Below are 20,347 nucleotides of genomic sequence, written 5' to 3'. Positions count from 1 at the left end.
CATGGCAGCAAGGCTGTAACTCATTAACAAAATTATACCTTCTACAATAATTGCCATTTCCATTAAAGGTTTGGCTACAGTTGAATTAGCAAAAATGGATGAATGAAATAAAAAGTTATAAACTTTTGAAAGTAACACAAATTATCAACTATTGTACACAATGCAAATTTTGCCAACTGAATGTGTAGTATTTCCATCTACCAAATAATATATATTGAATACAACTGAACATAATGAATGTTTTTATTGTAATGATACCATATGTAAAAATTATCCTTTACTACATTTCATGAAATGTTAATACATTTATAATATATCAAAAATGAATGCCATCTCTTCTTTCAATAAAGCCTATTTTTCACAACCACATGGGAGACAAACATCTGATGAAAAGAAGATGCGTTGTAGTATTAAGCAATAAACTCAAAGACATTAGAGAGGTTTTGACAAAAGGAGATACTGTCAGACCAGCTAGCTGAAATTTTGTAATTTATCAACATGATTTATATAGAAGTGTGACAAAGGGAGATACTGCAAGCACAGCTGTCTGGAGCTTTGTAAATTGTTATGTGTCATATGTGTATGTCACATGCTTCATGTATGATGCTCATGTTACAAATGTATTAGAACTTTATGTCATGTATATATCAAACTATGTACAGACGTGTGTTGAAAATATATTTTATAATAGAGAGCAGAAATTTACATGCACTGTTGTAACTGTTTAAATGTATATATTTTAACAGCTGAGTCTGGAACACAGGAGGTTAACCACAGCTAGTAAATTTCAGATAAAATAGCTGAAATTAAATTACTTTATGGCAGCAAGGAGACACAATGTCTAAAACTTGTCAACTTGCTGTATTGTCTTGGAAATGTTTTATTGTTTTATGACTTCTAGCATCTATGAAAGAACTGAGGAAAAGCCCTTCTCTATGTATTTTCACAGGTAGATGTTAAATACTGCCAGATTCCAGCAGTGCGGGTTTTATCCGCAAAAGTCAGATGACAAGAAATTATATCATTCTGCAAGCTATCCCAGCAGTAATATTTGAGATATTAATTTAAGAGGTCTCTGGGAGAAACCAGTCCTGGACTGATTGTGGTCTCTGTGTGTTCTTAATAGAAATTGCACTTGATGCACAGATCTGTATCTGGAAATACTGTGTGTGTAACTGTCATCCTTTCAGTGTACATCCCCCATTGCTGCCAGTGGTGAGGACTGAGGTTCTTTGATTACTGAGCCAGTGGTAGGGTGTCACATTTATTGATTGGCAGTGATGATATACCACATCACTTACTGGGATTCAGTGGTGTGGATGCTGAACTCCTGTAGCCTGTAAACAGTGGTCACTAAAGAAGGTGTTTGTACTCTCAAACAGCCACACAGTGAACTATCCATGTTTCATATCATAATAGTTTTATTTTTATGTTAGTTTAGCTAGCCAGGGAGAGCAGGCAAGGATGTCAGCAGAGGAGTATGGCAAACAAACAAGGAGGCAGTTGTCCGAGATGTGCCAAGCAAATGGACTGGAGCATGCCATCCTAAGGCATAAATGATTGCAGCCTTATTCACAGCTCTATCACAGACTAGCAACTAGGAGGACAATCAGACTAGCCTTGGGGATGTACAACCCTCAGAAAATAGACCGTTCAACTTTGCATCTGAGGACTTAAAAATCCATCTGGAATGTAAGAGACTTGAACTGGAGGCCAAATGTTTGGAACTAGCATCAGCAGAGAAACTGTGGCATGAGAAACAAGTGGAATTAGAAGAAGCAGAGAGACTGTCATTTGGAAGCTAAAGAAAATGAGAGGCAAAGAAAACATGAAAAGGAGAGGCTGACTCTTCACCAGGGTCAAGGAGGTAATGAGGAAGGGAATAACAGAACCCCAGAAGCAACAAAGGTCAGTAAATTCCTTCCACAATTTACAGAAGGTGATAATTTTGATAGTTTTAGTCATATGTTTGAAAGGGGTTGTAACCAGTGTAATGTTGACCAAGGGCTCTGGGTACATTTCCTGACCCCTTACTCCATGGAAAAGCTGTAACTGCTTTTTTCTAAATCATCTGATATTGATTGCTTAAATTATAATACTGTTAAAACATGTTTATTAGAGTGTATTAAGTTAACACCTGAAACTTATAGAAAAAAGTTTCATGAGCATGGACACAGGGCAGATGAAAATGTGCGTGAATATATTGCTAAGTTATGAACTTATATTCATAGATGGGTTAGTGGGTATCAGGTCACAACTTTTGAAGGGCTGGCAGACTTTTTGGTGAAAAAACAAGCCCTTAGCACTTTGCCTAAGGACATGAGAATTTAGTTAGTAGATATGGAATGTAATACCTCAGATGAGTTGGGGAAAAAGGGAGACCTATACCTACCAAGCAGGGCATCACTGCACAGGAAAGGGATACCCAGTGCTGCACATGGTCTAAGGCAACCCATGGTGGGCAGCCTAAACCACCTCAACTGAGTCTGCCAGTAACAGGGGAAGCCACTAGTTCAGGTACATTGCCAGGATCAAGGGTTAAATGTTTTAAATGTAAGCAATGGGACCATGTAGTATATAGATGTCCATGGAGGCAAGGTAGGGAACAAAAGGTGGGAGAGCCAGTAAGTTAGAATGGCAGAATGCCAGCAGTAAGTTGTTTGGAGACAACAATGGTACCAAACTACCACAAGATGATATATCCTATCTTAGTAGATGGGAAACAGACAACTGCTAAGAGAGACACAGCCTCTGACTTAACCATTGTGGGAGCCTTCAATGGTTAAGGAGGAGCACTCCTTGCTTTGGTAGTCTACTACAGTCAGTGATTTAGGAGGAACTCCATTCCAAACACCTTTGTCTAGGGTTCACCTTGACTGAGAGGGCAGAAAAGGAAGCAAGCAAGTAGATGTGTTTGAGGATATCCCTGCAGATGTCCTGATAGGGAATGATTTTGATAATACAGTACCTTGTCTGCATGCAGTTACATGCAGTCAGGCTTGGAGACAAGCATGTGGGTCTGGTAGCTGGGGGCGGGGCGACCCAGCCAGAGCATACACTTGAAGCCAAGACTGGTGAGGAGGTTACTTCAGAGAGGGTGTTACCCTGTAGCAGTGATACTGAAGGTGAGCCAAAGCTGCTGGTGGGTACTAATGTTCCCTTGGACAGAGTGACTGCAAGGGCAAAGGTGAGTAGTAGTACCCAGGCTGATAGTGAGGCAACACTGTCAAAGAATACCAGACTTCCTGTGTAAGGAGAGCTGGGAAGGTTTACAAAGTGAGAGTGGAGACAGCCTCTGCTCCCAGACCCTACATTACAAGGCCTGAGGGAGGTCACTAGTGAGGCACCTGATTCTCAAGGAAAGGGGGAATCTGTATACTGAGACAAAGGGTTACTGTATAGAAAGTAGACCCCAGAGGAAGGGCTAGAGGGTGAGAGAATATAGCAGTTGGTAGTGCCCAAATCATACCATCTGGCACTTCTAGCCAAAGCCCATGACATTCCCTTTGCAGGTCATATAGGCAAAAAACATGCAAAGACACATATTATGCAGAACAGTTATTGGCCTGGGATTTCCAGAGATGTAATAGGGCACTGCTGGACCTGCGAGCAGTGCCAAAAGGTAGGCAAGGCAGGAGACAAGGTGAAAGCTCCTTTGATGCCTTCACCTGTGACTGAGAAGCCATTTCAGGGGGCAGCTATGGATATTGTGGGGCCTCTGAGTACCCCAAGTTACACAGGAAAGAAGTATATCCTATTGGTAGTAGACTATGCTACCAGTTACCCTGAGGTGGTGGCTCTGTCCTTCATTGAGGCAGAAAAGGTGGCAAATGTTTTGTTAGAGATTTTCAGCAGGTTAGGTTTTCCAAAAGAAATACTGACTGACAGAGGTGCCAATTTGATGTCAGACCTGTGCTGGCTTCTCTGTGGGAACAGTGTGGGGAGAAGCACCTAAAGACCACCCTACCACCCCAGATAAGGGTCTAGTGGAGAGGTTAAATTCTACACTAAAGACCATGGTACGGGCATTTGCACTCCAGCTAAAGAGAGAGTTGGACAAATATCTTCCCCATCTGTTGTTTGCTTAGAGAGGTACCCCAGGAATCGACAGATTTTTCACCCATTGCGTTGCTGTATGGCCATAAGGTGAGGAGACCTCTAGATTTGATTAGTGATGACAGTGAGTGTGAGTGTGAACCCAAAAGGAGTTTGTTGTGGCATATGTCCTAAACCTCAGGACAATGCTCAGGGAACTTATGGGCTTGGCTCAGGAGAACCTTGGCAGAAGCCCAAAAGCAAAAAAGGTCTGGTATGACATGAATGCTTAAGCTAGAGATTATGCTGTGAGGCAGCATGTTATGGTTCTCATTCCTGTCACACACAACAAGCCTCAGGTAGCTTGGGGGGGGACCCTTCTAGGAGGTAAGGAAGGTCAATGATGTTAACTACATGGTAGAACTGCTAGGCATAAGGCAGGGGCACAAACTGTACTATGTTAACATAATGAAACCTTACCATGACATGGAGGCCTTTATGCTAAGTATTTGCAGTAGAAGGCAGGAGGAGTCTGAGGGGGATCTATGGCTTCAGGGAGCCAGCCAGCAAAATCCCAAATTACTATGGTGGAGCCTAGGGTTCACGTATGTGATATGACAGTGCAGCACTGTACTGGGATCAGCAATGCAAAGGCAGCTAGAATTTCAAGACAGAGAATGGGGTAAGGTATTCCCAGATATGCTCTCCCTCATATGCTCTTCCCTGTCAAGTAACATTTCTCAAATGCACAAGGGTCACTTGAAAAACTAGTGTGAGTCAATGAGGGGGAAGAAGTGTGATGAAAGGAGATACTGCCAGCTAGTTAGCTGGGATTTTGTAATTTATCAACATGGTTTATATAGAAGTTTGACAAAGGGATATACTGCCAGCACAGCTGTCTGGAATTTTGCAAATAATTATCTGTCATATGTGAATGCAACATGCTTCATTTAAGATGCTTGTGTGATAAATGTATTAGATCTGTATGTCATGTATATATCAAACTAGGTTTGTACAGACGTGTGTTGAAAAGATTCTAAAAAGTACAGATCTTAAAGATGTATCCACCGTGTGCCCTGCAGGAGTAGAGCAGAACTGTACATACACTATTGTAACTGTTTAAATGTATATATTTTAGTAGTGGAAACTGAAACACAGGAAGTTAGCCTCAGTCTTATAAATTTCAGAAAAGTAGCTAAAATTAAATTACTGTATGGCAGCAAGGAGACACAATGTCTAAAACTAGGGAACTTTCTGTATGGTCTTAGAAGTGTTTTATTGTTTTACGACTTCCCCCATCTATCAAAGATCTAAGGAAAAGCCCTTCTCTATGTATTTTCACAGGTAGATGCCAAATACCGCCAGATTCCAGCAGTATGATTTTTATCCAGGATAGAGACAGATGACAAGAAATTATGTCATTTTGCAAACTATCCTAGCAGTAATATTTGAGATATTAATTTGAGAGGTCTCTGAGTGAGACACATCATTCTGTATTCTGTCTTTGACCTGAAAACAACTTGAGAAGATCCATTCACCACATCTGCCTTGCTCTGCAGTAAGTTCTTAGGTCACAGTAATTCTCTTATAGTCAGGAATATAGCAAAGCTTAGCTTAGATATTCATTCTGGATAATCTGTGTAGAGATATTTATGTTCCGAGAGTACTTGCATATTTATTTGGTAACACTGTGGGCCACTCCTAATCACCTTGCTTTTGGTCAAACTACCATTTTATTGATAGTAACATTACACAGTAAGATTGGATGTATTTGTTAAGGGCCTTAAAGTAGCTGATAAGGTGCTGGCTGGTGGCAGTGATAACTACCTTATAGTCTGGGCAAAAGACGGCATAGCTAGTAAACCTATGCCAGCCTTTCCCTGGTGTGTGTGTGTGTGTGTGTGTGTGTGTGTGTGTGTGTGTGTGTGTGTGTGTGTGTATAAATCAAACTTCAAAGAGTGTGTGTATCAGCTAATTGGACAGAGACACAAAGCACTGGTTGGACAGAGAGGGTGCTGAAGGTCTTTGCTTGGCCACTCAACTGAGATCTCAACTCTATAGCTGTGCCAGTTGGGAGTCTGACTGAGGATCTGGAAAAAGAAGAAGAAACTAGCCCTGGACTGTCTGTGGTCTCTTTGTGCTCTTAATGGAAATTTCACTTGTGGCAGAGAGCTGCATCTGGAAATACTGTGTGTGTACCTACATTCCTGTTAGTGTATGTCCCCCACTGGTGCCAGTGGTGAGAGTTGAGGCTCCTTGATTACTGGTCTAGTAGTGAGGCATCACAGAGCAAACAGCAATGTACAGTAGTGATTATTAGTCAAACGAAAGCACATTTCTACCACATCAAATCCTAGCTTCAGAATCATAATTCACAGAGAAAAGCAATTAAGCATCTCTCCAATTCATGGCACAAAAAGATATATATACTGTTCATAACATTCTTTTAGGAAAACAATGACTATAGTGGAATATCCTTTCATTGATACAGCGAGGACAAAGCTGTATTGTTTGCCTTCCAAATTCATATTCAGTTAAAGGAAAACATTTCAGCAAGTTTTGCATGCAGAAAGCTTAAACAGAAAAATAGATTAATGTCTTATTTGACACTCGTGTAAATAATACTCCTTTCCCACTTAGCTGTGACAGACTGTCTCTGAATTCAGCATTGTGAATTATTAACTCTGTACTTCATTAGAAACATGTCTCTGCCAAGGACCTCTTATAATACTTTGCTGAAAGATCATCTCTATTGTATATCTCTTACAGCAATGTGTGTGTGTTTATGTTTGTGTGTGTGTGTGTGTGTGTGTGTGTGTGTGTGTGTGTGTGTGTGTGTGTGTGTGTGTGTGTATATATATATATATATATATATATATATATATATATATATATATATACACACACAATATATATATGCATACACACACACACACACACACACACACACACACACACACACACACACACACACACACACACACACACACACACACACATATGCATAGATATATAGCTGTATATACATCAAGAGATTCCCTGGTTAGATTCTAGGATAGGGTGCCTTCTCTACGGAGTCTTCATGTCCTCCCTTTGTTCACATGGGTTTCTTCTGGGTGCTGCAGTTTCCTCTTGCATTCCAAAGACTTGCACTAGCTGGATTGGGCATTCTAAATTGGTCATAGGTGTGAGTGTGTGTGAGACTGTATGGTGTAGGAGAACTACAGTGGCAGAGTTATTCACCCAGTGGTGTAAACCTTGGCTCTAGATGATTGTCTGAAGAAGTGACACCCAGACCCCATGTGCAAAAATGGGATAAAGGGGTTGTGGATTGATGGATGGCTGGATGGATGGATGAATGGATGGATATATACTCTGTGTTAATTACAGTAGCTTGCAGAATGATCCATTTTGTATAATATGCAGTACTCTGCCTTCCTCTACAACAGCTAATCATATTATATGATCTTTACTATGGACATGTACATTGCAACACACAGGTCTACAACCCTTCACTCTGCTATATTTACCTGGTACCCAGGCAGAGTAGAAACTCAGACATTGCATTTGTCCATATCCTATGTGTCATATTCATGTTTTTTTTTTTTATGATGTGTCCCACTACATTTGTCCTAAATATAATCTTCTGGAGTTTGTGCTGCACCAATGAAGTTGCACTTACAAAGGACGTCTTTATCATTCGGTAATAACTCTCTCTGTCTCTCTCTTTCTCTATCTCTCCAGCCAAAGTATGGATATACTTTGGCTGGAGAGAGAGAGGAGCGAGAGAGAGAGAGAGATTATCTAATGACAAAGTCAAAGTAGGCATATACCTTTCCCATTGTCCAACCAATATGCACCTCATAAACTGCCAGGAAATAAGTCACCAATAAACTTACATTAGTTGAAAGAAATAGAATCTGTGTCTATATTCAAAAACCTTTATTGAATTATCACTTGTGACTTAGGGAAATTTACATTCATACAAAAGTAATCAAACTATACTGACATACCAAACATTATACGTCACATATTTTGCTATATATCATATAACCTAAACAATATTACTTAAATTATTCAATTCCTGACTTTTTTAAACAAGAAACTTCTTTATTAAACCATCACTACATAGGCAATCATACATTCATATAAATGAAAACAAACCACACTGACACAATCCTAGTCTCAAGCATAATTACATCACAAACCATACTGACACATTCCCAGTTGCAAACATTATACATCACTTATAATCTACTCAGTCTTTATCACTCAAACATTACATAGCTATTTTATGTCCTGCCACATTTTCGACCTCATTCCTCAAGAAAGAGAGCCTGCAGTCAACTACAATGCTAACTAAACAATCACTTTAATAAGTGTTATGGAAATGAAGGCTGTTTTTGACTTAATGCTAAGGTGTCCTGTTAGTCTGCATCAGCTGATAATGAAATGGTAGCCAATGCCAAAATAACAGGTATTGCTATACATTCAGGCTATTGAGTATTATACATTCTTAGGCCAGCCACACAGCCACACTACACACCCAAACCCATGCCAGGTCTGGCTTTATAATTTATTTTATAGTGTTTTTTTTTTCTTTCTGCATTACACAAATAACTAAATATTTATGATGCAGTTATTTATTACTATACAATGACTGGCCATTAACATTCAAAAATGAGCACACTGATTGATCAGCCCAACCAGTGTACCCACTGTAAATAAAGTATATGCCAATGGAAAAAAGTATGGTCGCCTGGACTTTCTTCTATTGATATATGCTATGGAAATTCAGTTTTTCTTTATTTTTAAAAACAAAAATAAACTTACAAAAACTGGAGACTTCAAGAGGAGACAGGTGGGACAGAGTAAAATACAAGGATAATCAGGTACATTATGCAAAACCACAGAAATGTACGGATTATCCTTAAAATTTCTCTGTCCCATCTCTCCCATACATTGAAAGACTCCTGATTTCATTTTTTTTTTAATTAAAAAAAAACACAAAGGAGATCTTCCTTTCTCTGTTGCTTCATTTATGCAGCACTGATGTACTGGGAAAGCATGAGAACATACGTCCTATATGCATGAGCAGTGCATCAAGAATGCCCCCGGATACTGGGGAAAAACATGGAAGAGCAGCACAGTACCATTATACAAGGACGTTATTTAAGAAAAGTAAGCAACTTTTTTCTTAAACCCATAGCTGGCTTTGTTTGGTCATTCAGTTTTCACCCTCATTACCAAACCACACTAACCATGGGTAAATCCAGCATTACCCACACCCAGCCATGGATTATTGCTATATTATATAAGTAAGGACGAGGTAATAAATGAAAAGGAAGATGTTGGACCCCTTTTAAAATATTTTAAAAGACAAACTTGATTCAGAAAAACATTATTATTAACATATATCTCAACATTAACTTTTATTTCATTAACAATCTATCAGATTAAAAACAATAAACTAAAAATGGAGTTGTAATGTAGTGTGTCAGGTCACTTTGGGCTTTTTTATGTATTGCACATTGTATTGCACAGGTTTGCTCAGTGCGCTGCTTGCCGCAAATGGTTTTGGTGATGCATACCTAGTTTGCTCGACCAGACCACCCATGTATCAGACCTGATCCAGACATCCAAAAATAGAAACCAAATGCATTCAATTAATATTTCTGAGGACTGCTGGGCATCATGCAAACCCGGTAAGTGGGTCTGTGTTCTGCTAATACCCTCAAGTTATGGGACTTTGTAAAAATCTCCTGTGGAGACAGGTGTTAAGTATCGGACTGGAGTGCAGATGGTCCTGGGCTATTATAAAGGGTATGCCAACTTTTTTCATAATGTTCTAGCATTGCAGATTATAGAAATAAAGTGTAACTTGCAGTAATTAGTGTTTTCTGTAGGTTTACTGACAACAGGAATGAAAATATAAAATTTAGACATGGCTTGCCTTTGTTATGCACAGCTGTTAATTATATCCTAAGCAGGTGAATTGTATCTTAATTAGACAATTCCACATGGTGGGCCTACTCAAAAAATGTATGCATACAGCATACATTCTGATTTTTCCCTCAGTACTTCAAGACTATTGGAGTACAGACTTGAAGATTTTAGCTGAGATAATGCTAGGGGTTGCTGCAGCTATTCTACATCTGTATGTGCTAGAGGTTGAGGTCAGTGCTGCTGGTGCTGCTGACAATAGGCCTAGACTAAGAAGGACAAAAGTCTTCAGGCCCAGGATAACCATCTACGTGCTCCATCAGCTGGAGATTGCACAGTGCTACAGGGTGGACAGGGATATATTACAAGAACTCTGTGAGCTCTGCCACCTTCAATTCAGAGCCAGAGCCAACTGAGTGGAACCCATCCTGGTGGAAGCTAAGGTATGTGGAGCCCTTAGTATATTAGGTTTGGGTACTTTTCAAAAAACAACTGGGGACATGATGGGAGAGTAACAGGCATCAGCATCCAGGATACTCCACCAGTTCCTGGATGCTATGCTCCAACATGTCATTGAGCACATATTTTTTCCCCTTTCCCCTGAGGAGAGGGCCAGCAATTTGCAATGGCTTTATCATGTAGCACAATACCCTGAAGTACTGAGTGCCATAGATTGCACTCATGTACATATCAAGGCACCACCTGGTGAGCAGGGTAGAATCTACCTTAACCGCAAGAGATATCACTCCATCAACTGCAAAGTAGTGTGCAATGCGCAAGAGATTATCTTGAATGTACGTGCTGGCAACCCTGGCAGCTATCACGACTCCCATATCTGGCACACATCACAGCTGCACTAGGTGTTTGCTAGAGTGACGTCTCACAGGGTCATTTACTGGGGGATGCTGATTATGCTCTGGAACTGTGGATAATGACACCCATCAGAAATGCACACACACACATGGAAGAATGCCATAATTAAGGCACACGCACAAATGAGGAACATCATTGAGCATGTGTCTGGGCTTCTGAAGTCACAGTTCTGGTGCCTAGATATAACTGATGGAGCCCTGCAGTAGTTTCCAGCCACATGTGCATATATGTTCACAGTATGTGCCATGCTACACAATATGATCCTGTGGAAACAGCTACAGCAGGATCAGCACGGGGAAGGGACACACATCACCTCACCAGTGCCTAGTTCACCACAGTCACGGGAGGACTCGGAGGAGGCAACCCCAGCTGCTGTCCCTGTAGGCAAATGTAGGCATGCTCAGTATGTCCTTGCTTTGGATAAGAGACAACACATAGCACATTCACTGAACACTTAGTGACATTGGGGCTAATATCTTTCTCATACTCACATACATTTATTAAAAAGGATGTCAGGCAACTCACGCAACCTGTTCGTATCAATGTATTGTCTGTGCACTGCTTGAATTAGCTTGAGTCAGCCCTGAACTAAGGTTGTGTCAAGCTGCATTTGCAAGGTAGAACTTTAACCTACACTGTATTCTTGTATTATGATATATCCTTATATCTATTTAATTGGTACAGTATGCAAGTAAATAGTAGTGTATTTCTATAGAAATTAAATGAACATATGACTACAGACACTATTTTACTATTATATGTCCATTTCTATTTAGTAGGCCTCATGTATGAAACATTAGTTTTAGATCATTCAAGAGAGAAGTTAGAAAGTGAGGCTACACATTGCAGTTCCTGACTTCAGACTTGTTTGCATCCTAACAGTAAATGTGGATTATCCCCCACCCCACCAATACAGGAGTGTCCCCTTGTAACTGCCACAACAGTAACTCATCTATGCTACCCTCAAGCCACAATATATGGGTGTTTGTCACTGTCATTATCCACAACATTTTCAAGACAATAATATAGATTTAATCATACATTGTATGTGTTAGGTAACTGATGACTAGCAGTGTACATTTTTATGCAGGTGGTTGTGTGATGAATGACCCCAGTTCTGGCAAGCTGCTTCTGTTGCCAAAAGGACTAAGGCAGCCATCCTGTCTGATGAAGCTTTAATGCTGTTGATGGTTCTAATCCTGATATAAGTAGAAGTTTTGGAAGTGTTCTAGCAACAGGTCGTGTTTGCAGACTGTAACTCTGTGTCCCATGCTGTTATCAACTTTGGCTAGTTTTAAATCCACATTTTCCCAGTACGCCACATGTATAAAACCCTTTTGATAAGGCTTAGCTGGTGTGTGTGGCACGCAGCATTGCAGAAACAGAGAAAGAGGAAATACAATTTATTTCAGGCTGCCAACCACAGACACCAGATACATTCAATTATTGCCAGTAGTAATTGGGAAATCCCGGCCTGGAGTAAAGATAGGAGTGGGCTGTAGTAGCAGGTATATATCACATAATGGTAAATCTCAGATGTGAGCAATGTGCCTCATGTTTGTGCACTGCTTACTTACCTGCAAACAGGTTAAAAAAAGGCAAACGCACAAGAGTGTACACATAGTTAACCATAGCGCAAATCTGATGCTTCCTGCACTGTTGTAATCTCTCTCTCTCATATATATATACATATATATATATATATATATATATATATATATATATATATGTCGTTATATATGTCCTAAGTGCCCTACATACCTCTCAAGCTCTTAGAGCAAGAAATCTGGACAAACCACAAATAATGGAGGACAAAGGCACAAAAATTGGGACACTTTTTAAATATTGCTCTTACAAATATAGAAAGTTGATAGAATAGCAGGTGTTTCATTAGTATGAATTTTCTGAAAGATATGACGTCTGAAACTCAGATGTCTGCCACTATTTTCTGACTTCATTTCTCAATAATTTGCCATTAATTTTCCATAAAAAACACAATTTTGTAAGAAAAAGACCAAAAATATGAGTCAGACATTTGGACATTCCGTGTCAGTCTGGACAGTTGAAAGATATGGTGCCCTATCATTCTCTGACCCCATGTCTCCCCTAAGACTACATGTGGAAACATTGAAAACTGAGGGCACAATATACGTATATGTATATGACAAGCCAGCCATTTGTTTTCCCACCACCACCAATCACAATAACCCTGGGCCTCCTTGATTTTTCCACACATATATCAACCACTGCACAGGTTGTAATGTACAATGTTGTGTGCTCCCTCATGGACATGGCCAATTGATGGTGCTCACATGTTTGCTCATCCAAATGCAGACAGATTGTCGTTTTTTGGCAAATTAGTGGCAAATCATTAAAAATTAAATTTAGAAAATAATGACAGACATTTGAGTTTCAGACTTCATACCTTCAGAAAATTCATGCCAATGCAAAACCTGCTATTCTATCATGTTTCTAACTTTGTAAGAGCAATATTTAAAAATTGCCCCTATTTTTGGGCCTTTGTCCCACTTTTATTAATGGCTTTGTCCAGATTTCTTGCTTTAAGAGTTTGAGAGGTATGGGTGGAGAATAGTGTCAGGAATGATTTTTGATTGACAGGTACCAATAAGCATGAAAGGGAAGTTCTATCTACAAGATAGTAGTGAGACCAGCTATGTTATATGGGTTGCACATGGTGCAACTGACAGAAAGACAGGAGTCATAACAGGTGCTGGCAGAGTTGCAGATGTTATGATTTGCATTGTGTGTGTGCTGAGACTAGACAGGACTATATTAGAGTATCAGCTTACGTTGTACGGTTTGGAGACAAAGCCAGACTGATGGGATTGTGTTGGTTTGGACATGTGCTGCATATATTGGGAGAAGGATGCTAATAATGGAGTTGCCAGGTAAGAGGAAAAGAGGAAGGCCTAAGATAAGGTTTATGAATGTGGTGACAGAGGACATGCAGGTGGTTGTTGTAACATAACAAGATGCAGAAGACAGGCAGAAATGGAAGCAGATGATCTGCTGTGGCAAGCCCTAATGGTGCAATCCAAGACAATTGAAAGAAGAAGATGACATCTGGGTTTGGAGAAACCCCATCTGTACACTTCTGGCAGGAGTGTACAGTAGGAGTATCTATTTGAAGGTCAGTGTGTCCAGACTCAGTTTGGGCTTTAACAGTGTATCTTTGTATTACCTACTCTGGATTGTGTGCAGTGGCTGTAACACTTTGCCCTCATATATACAGAAACATCAATACACTTTCTTTCAAATACAATTGGCTGTTGCTATGTAGCAGAACAAATTTAGCTGTCAGAACCTCTGTTGCATAACAAGCAGCAATTGACCCACTTATCTATCAACAGCAGAGGTATTGATCCACTTTATGAAGGACCTCATAAAGTACACCCCATAGATTAGTCACCTGAAAATAGCAGTCAGATCACATATACCCCTCCTTTTTTCATTCTCTATGCAGATACCAGTTTCAAACCCTCCATCATCACCTATCATTTCCTTCTGATTCCTCTGTTGCATAGCTGACCTGAGGTTTTGACTCAGTGCAGATAATGCCTCATGTGCACTGAATAGCCTGCATCTCCTACATCACTGAAGTACAATTCTCAAGAAATTTACCTGTGACGTCCTCACGCTGGGCCAGTAGCCAAGGAGCCTGAATCCTCAGCAGTGACACTGGAGAGGGATGTTCACTTGGAATACAAATGGATACACTCAGTATTTCCAGATGCAGACATCTCTGCATGAAGCACAATTTCCCTTAAGAGCACCTAGGGAACATGTTCAGACCAGGGGCTGGTTCTCCCTTTATGTGAACAGACCCCCAGTAAGACTCCCCACTGGCAAAGCTTAGAGTTGAGTCCTTACCTGGGGCTCCAAGCAGTGCTTTGTGTCCCTGCTCCAAGCAGCTGAAACACACACACACACACACACACACACACACACACACACACACACACACACACACACACACACATATACACACACACACACACACACACACACACACACACACACACACACACACACACACACACACACACACACACACACACACACACACACACACACACACACACACACACACACACACACACACACACACACAGACATGAAAGCCTGGCACAGATTCACCTGTTGTGCCCCATTTCTGTCCTGACTATATGGCAGTTATCACTGCCACCAGAATCTCTGCCAGCTGCTTTAAGGTTGTTACAAGTGTACCCAATCATACTGAGTTAAATTTATATTAATACAAATGGTAATGCTGACCAAACAGCAAGGCTTTCAGAAGTGGCCAGAGTTACACCAAATAAATATATACAAATACTCTCAAAACTTAAATATTTTCTAAAAGGACCAGCCTCAATGAACATTTTAAATATATTTAATAAGAAATAATAAAAGAACATGAAAATGTACATATTTTTTTCAAAAATGTCTTTATTGCAGTTTTTAGGTTACAACATATAAGACATTATACAATAAGATACACACACAACATACAACAAAACATAACATTCTATATATATACAAAGAAGTCACTTCAAAAATCCAGTTTTTGTACTAACCACATATTCTGTAGTAATAAGAAGAATAAAACAGTACCATTAGTTATTTATTACATATACTAGGGAAAGTCAAACTAAAACCTCTTTATATAGGGTATGTGTTTTTTTAATCAACTTATCTACACAAATATTTATAAAATGACAATGTTAAAAAGGTTCTAAGTATATCTTTATTGATTGTCTTACATATATTGCATATTTCACTTTTAGATTTAATATTTTTACCTCCTGAGAATGAAATCTAATAGGTATTCCCAATACTCTTGGTAATATTTATGTTTCTTAGTAACATATGGTAGCTTGTGGGAGGCAATGTATTTGATTGCTACATTTCTAAAACCTTCCCATGTGAGTGGGGTTGCAATAGTCCAGTTCTTTGTAATATAGAATTTGACTAGAGAACATATGGTGGTGAGGACATGATGTAAAATACTGGGAAGATTATTCATATTTATGTCTAGTATATCTGTTTCCCAGGATAAAGTACTTTTTTGGTAGCCCATTTTCTCTAGTCTTGCCCTTAGTGAACACCATAAGTTATATACTTTATTACATTCACACATAACATATAGAATGCCTGCTGGTTGTTTCTTGCAGTGAGGACATTCAGGTGAGTATTTGTTGTTAAATTTACTAATTTTTTGAGGGGTAAAGTATGCATTATTGTTAACCATAAGTTGGGTGTAGAATAACTTTTTTGAACGGGCTGAATTTGAGCGTGTTTTCGATGGCATCTTTTTTATTTTGTTCAGTAATTTGTGGGGTTTTCTTATGTCAGTATGAGGAGAATAAAGTACAAATCTGATGTTTTATATCAGTTATACATTTATAGACTCTAGAGATTGTTTTCCCCTTGGTAGTTAGATTTTTTAGAATTAACTGTGACAAACCAGTATCTTGTTTATCAAAATTTTCAGTATGAAATTTAGTGTTTACAAGGTATTTGAGTGAGTTCATAATAATTACGTATTTCTTTGGGAGATTTAATTGCTCTAGTAATTGTGTAATATCACATTCCTTCCATTTATAAATTTCCCATACTGTAATATCTCTTATTAAGGGATACTCTTGCAAGTTTATCAGTTTATTATTTAGTAGAAAATTAGGATTAAGGTGCATAGGTTGCAGTAGAAGGAGGGCATTTAATAATTGTACAGATGAAAAGAGCTTTCGAGTAGTTAAAACCATTTGTTTAATAAGTGGATGTAAATGTTTAACATAAGCAGAGTTTTGGTTTAAGTTTAAGAACAGGAGAGCCCTAGAATTGCACCCAAGTGTCTTAATTTGTTCATACCAAATTCTAGACCATAAGGGGGACCATATGTTTGTGTTTGATTCATAATTTAAGATTTGACAGTCTATATGTCTGGATAATACTGTAGTATAATTTAAAATCAGGTAACCCTAACCCACCTTTAGATTTAGGAAGTATAACTTTTCATATTTGATTCTAGTAGATTTAGGATACCAAATAAATCTGGATATACTTCTTTCCATGTCTATAAAAAAAATTTGAGATATAATTGTGAAGGTAGCATTAATTTGGAAAATAATTCTTGGTAGTATGTTCATCTTAACAACACTGCTTTTTGATAACAAAGACATATTGATATTTTTCTATCTGTTCATATAATTTTCAATAGTATTCCAGATATGGGTTAAGTTATTTTTAATAATTTCTCTCAAAGTGGGAGTATATATTACCCCCAAGTATTTTAGTTGATAAGTTATCTTTATTTTGCTCTCTGGAAAATAAAAGTGCATATGTCCTATGGGATTTAGTGGGAAAAGTTGGGATTTGTTTTGATTTAGTTTGTAATTTGAAATCTCTGAGAATTTTTCAATGGCTGTCAGTATTTTAGGAAGATCTGTTGTGGGGAGTTGTAAGTATATATTTAAGATGTCAGCAAATGCTGAATATATAATGTTGGTATTTAATACTTTTGGAATGTGTAGAAAAGATTTCTGTGATATATAAAGAAGTAGGGGTTCTAGGTATAAATTAAAGAGGTAAGGAGAAAGTGGACACCCTTGTCTCGTGCCATTTGAAATGGGGATAGGTTTTGTTTTATTATTGTTAATCTGAATGGAAGTTGAGGCCATCTGATATAAAACCTTAACTTTATTAATAAATTCTTTAGGAAAACCAAATAAAGGCATAACATTAGATAAAAAGTTTAAATTTGTCAAAAGCTTTACTAGCATCTGTGGCAGTAATGTATTTGGAATGTTTATCTGTTTTAAGTAATCTGATAGCTGTGTCTAGTAACAGAGTGTTATCACTTGTTTGCCTATGTACCATAAAACTTAACTAATTATGTGATATAATAGAGGGAAGTATATTCTTCTACCTGTTGGCTAAAATTTGAGCAAAGATTTTAAAGTCAGTATTTATGAGGGCTATTGGTCTATAATTAGTGGGATCCAGTGGGACAGAATTCGGTTTAAGTAGAAGGATGGTGTTAGAATTATTCATATACAAGTCTGTTTTCTCATGTTGTATTATATAGTTATATACTTTAAGTAGGATTTTAGAGACCGGTTCTGAGAATATTTTATAAAATTCAGAGGTAAATCCATCAGGTCCTGGAGATTTATCTGGCTTGAGATTTTTTATTGCTTCTTTTATCTCTGTTAGGTGTAGTGGTGCCCCTAAAAGTTTTTGTTGTTCTTGTGTAACTTGTGGAAATTTTAAATTTTGAATGAACGCATTCAATTTGTCATTTGAGGGTGGTAAGTGCATGTTGTACAGCCTTTTATATATGTTCTCAGATACATTTAATATGTCTTGGATTTCCTGAAATTGATGTCCTTCATAATGTAATTCTTTCATTTTTGGTGGGCCACTCAATATTTATTAGCCTGGCTAGAAATCTTGAGGGTGTTTGAGCCCATTCTGAGTACTGATATAAAGACCTGCTTTCTAAAAAAGTTAAATTTTCTAAGTAATGTTTATGTAGTTGTTGCCATTCCATACATTTTTCCTCTAATTCTTTTCATAGGTTCATAGGTTCATAGGTTCATACTAGGCTATCTGCCCTAGGGCATTTATAAGCCTAGCCAGAGTGTGTTTGGCTTTCACCACCCATTTTAAATTAATTTTGCTATGCCCTTTTTTCGAGGTTAGTATACTGTGCCTCTGTCTAACAGTGACACAGAAGTGATACCCGGGGTAAACTACAATCTCCCATCCACTCATCAAGATTCCTCTTGAAGAGAGTCAATGAGGGACTCTGCCTAACCTGGACAGGGATTTTATTCCAGAGTGAAGGGAGCCTCTGGGTTATGAATCTGTCCCTCCAGCATGTCCTATTTATTTCAGTGCTGAGGTTCAAGCCTCTCGAGCGCGTAGCTCGATGGGATTTGGATTTTCTGAGGTGCAGTATGTCCATTAATTCCAGGTTGGACATGGCTTTATACATCAGGCACAGATCGCCTCTGAGCAGGCGGTATGCCACTGAGTAGAGCTGGAGTTTCTTTAACCAGGCAGCATATGGCATCTGTATGAGCCCTTTGATCCTCTTGGTGAGGTACTTTTGGGATCTTTCCAGGTGCTGCAGGTGTCTGGTAAAGGTACATCCCAAAAGGGGCATTGTACTCAATTATGGGCCTGATGAGGGATGAGTAAAGAGGCACGATGACCTCCCCTGATCTAGATGTGAATCCCTTCATGATTAGGTGGGCTATATAAAATGTTTTTCTAACCACTTTAGCCACGTGGTTGTCAAATGAGAGATTGCTATCAACTTGGGTCCCCAGGTCCCTAATTACATCTTCTGTACTTAATGGATTATGACCTATGTGGTAATTTGTGGGCACTTTGTTTTTGCCAAAGGGGATGACTATACACTTTTTGGCGTTTAGCTTGAGGCCATGGCTCTGGCACCAGTTGTCTGTTTGAATATTTTTATTGTAATTGTAGTTCTGCTGACGCAATTTGTGATTCTAATGTGGTTTTGGTATTATTGTATTTTTTATTAAACCAGGAAGATTTTTGAATTATGACACCTCTAATAACTGCTTTTGCATATTTCCATTGCTTATCATAAGGTATTGGAGTAATTATGATTTCTTTATCTAATTGAGTGAGTATACTGTTTATCTCTTTAGCTACTTTTGTTTCTGAATATTTTTTGGGTTTAAAGTCCACTTATATGATTTAAGATATGTTTTGGCTGAAATTTAGCAGGTTTATGAATATATTAATTTTAGAATGAGCCGAGATAAATCTAGGTGAAATGCTGTATTTTAGCTTATACGACCGAAAGAACTGAGAGATTAGGAAGGCGTCTATTCTAGACCAAGATTTATGAGACGTAGAAAAGAAAGTATATCTGGATATTGTTTTGTCATGTTGGAAATTCTCATATGGATCAAATAGCTCAAAAGTATTTTATAATTCATTAAGAGCTATATTTATGATATGCGGTTGCTTGGTTTCTTTATTGGATCTATCTTTGTCAGGTTCCATTACTGCATTACAGTCTCCCTGGTTATATATAAATGATTAGGAAATTCAATAAGTAAGTTAAAGATTTCATAAATAAACGTTTGTTGATTAGAGCAGGGGCTATATATATTTAAGAAAAGTAAAGGTTTATTTATACTATGGAAATTTGAGGTAAACATAGCCCATCTACCATTCAAGTCAGTCTTCATGGAAACAATTTCCCCCTGATAGGCTTTGTTTATAATGATAGCAACCCCTCTGGAAGTAGAATTGTGTCCAGCAGCTATTATATGCTTGACCCATTTACTTTTTCTCTCCCTGTCCCAGTGTTGTGAGATCAGGTGAGTTTCTTGAAGAAAGGTTATCATTGTTTTACTTTGATATATAATATGCATGACTAGATTCTGTTTACTTTTGTTGGAAATTCTCTTAACGTTCCATGGATCTAAAG

The sequence above is a fragment of the Protopterus annectens genome, chromosome 1.part1, assembly GCF_019279795.1.
Source record: "Protopterus annectens isolate FY-2018-M chromosome 1.part1, PAN1.0, whole genome shotgun sequence".
Taxonomy (NCBI): Eukaryota; Metazoa; Chordata; order Ceratodontiformes; family Protopteridae; genus Protopterus; species Protopterus annectens.
Note: the sequence above shows the minus strand (reverse complement) of the source record.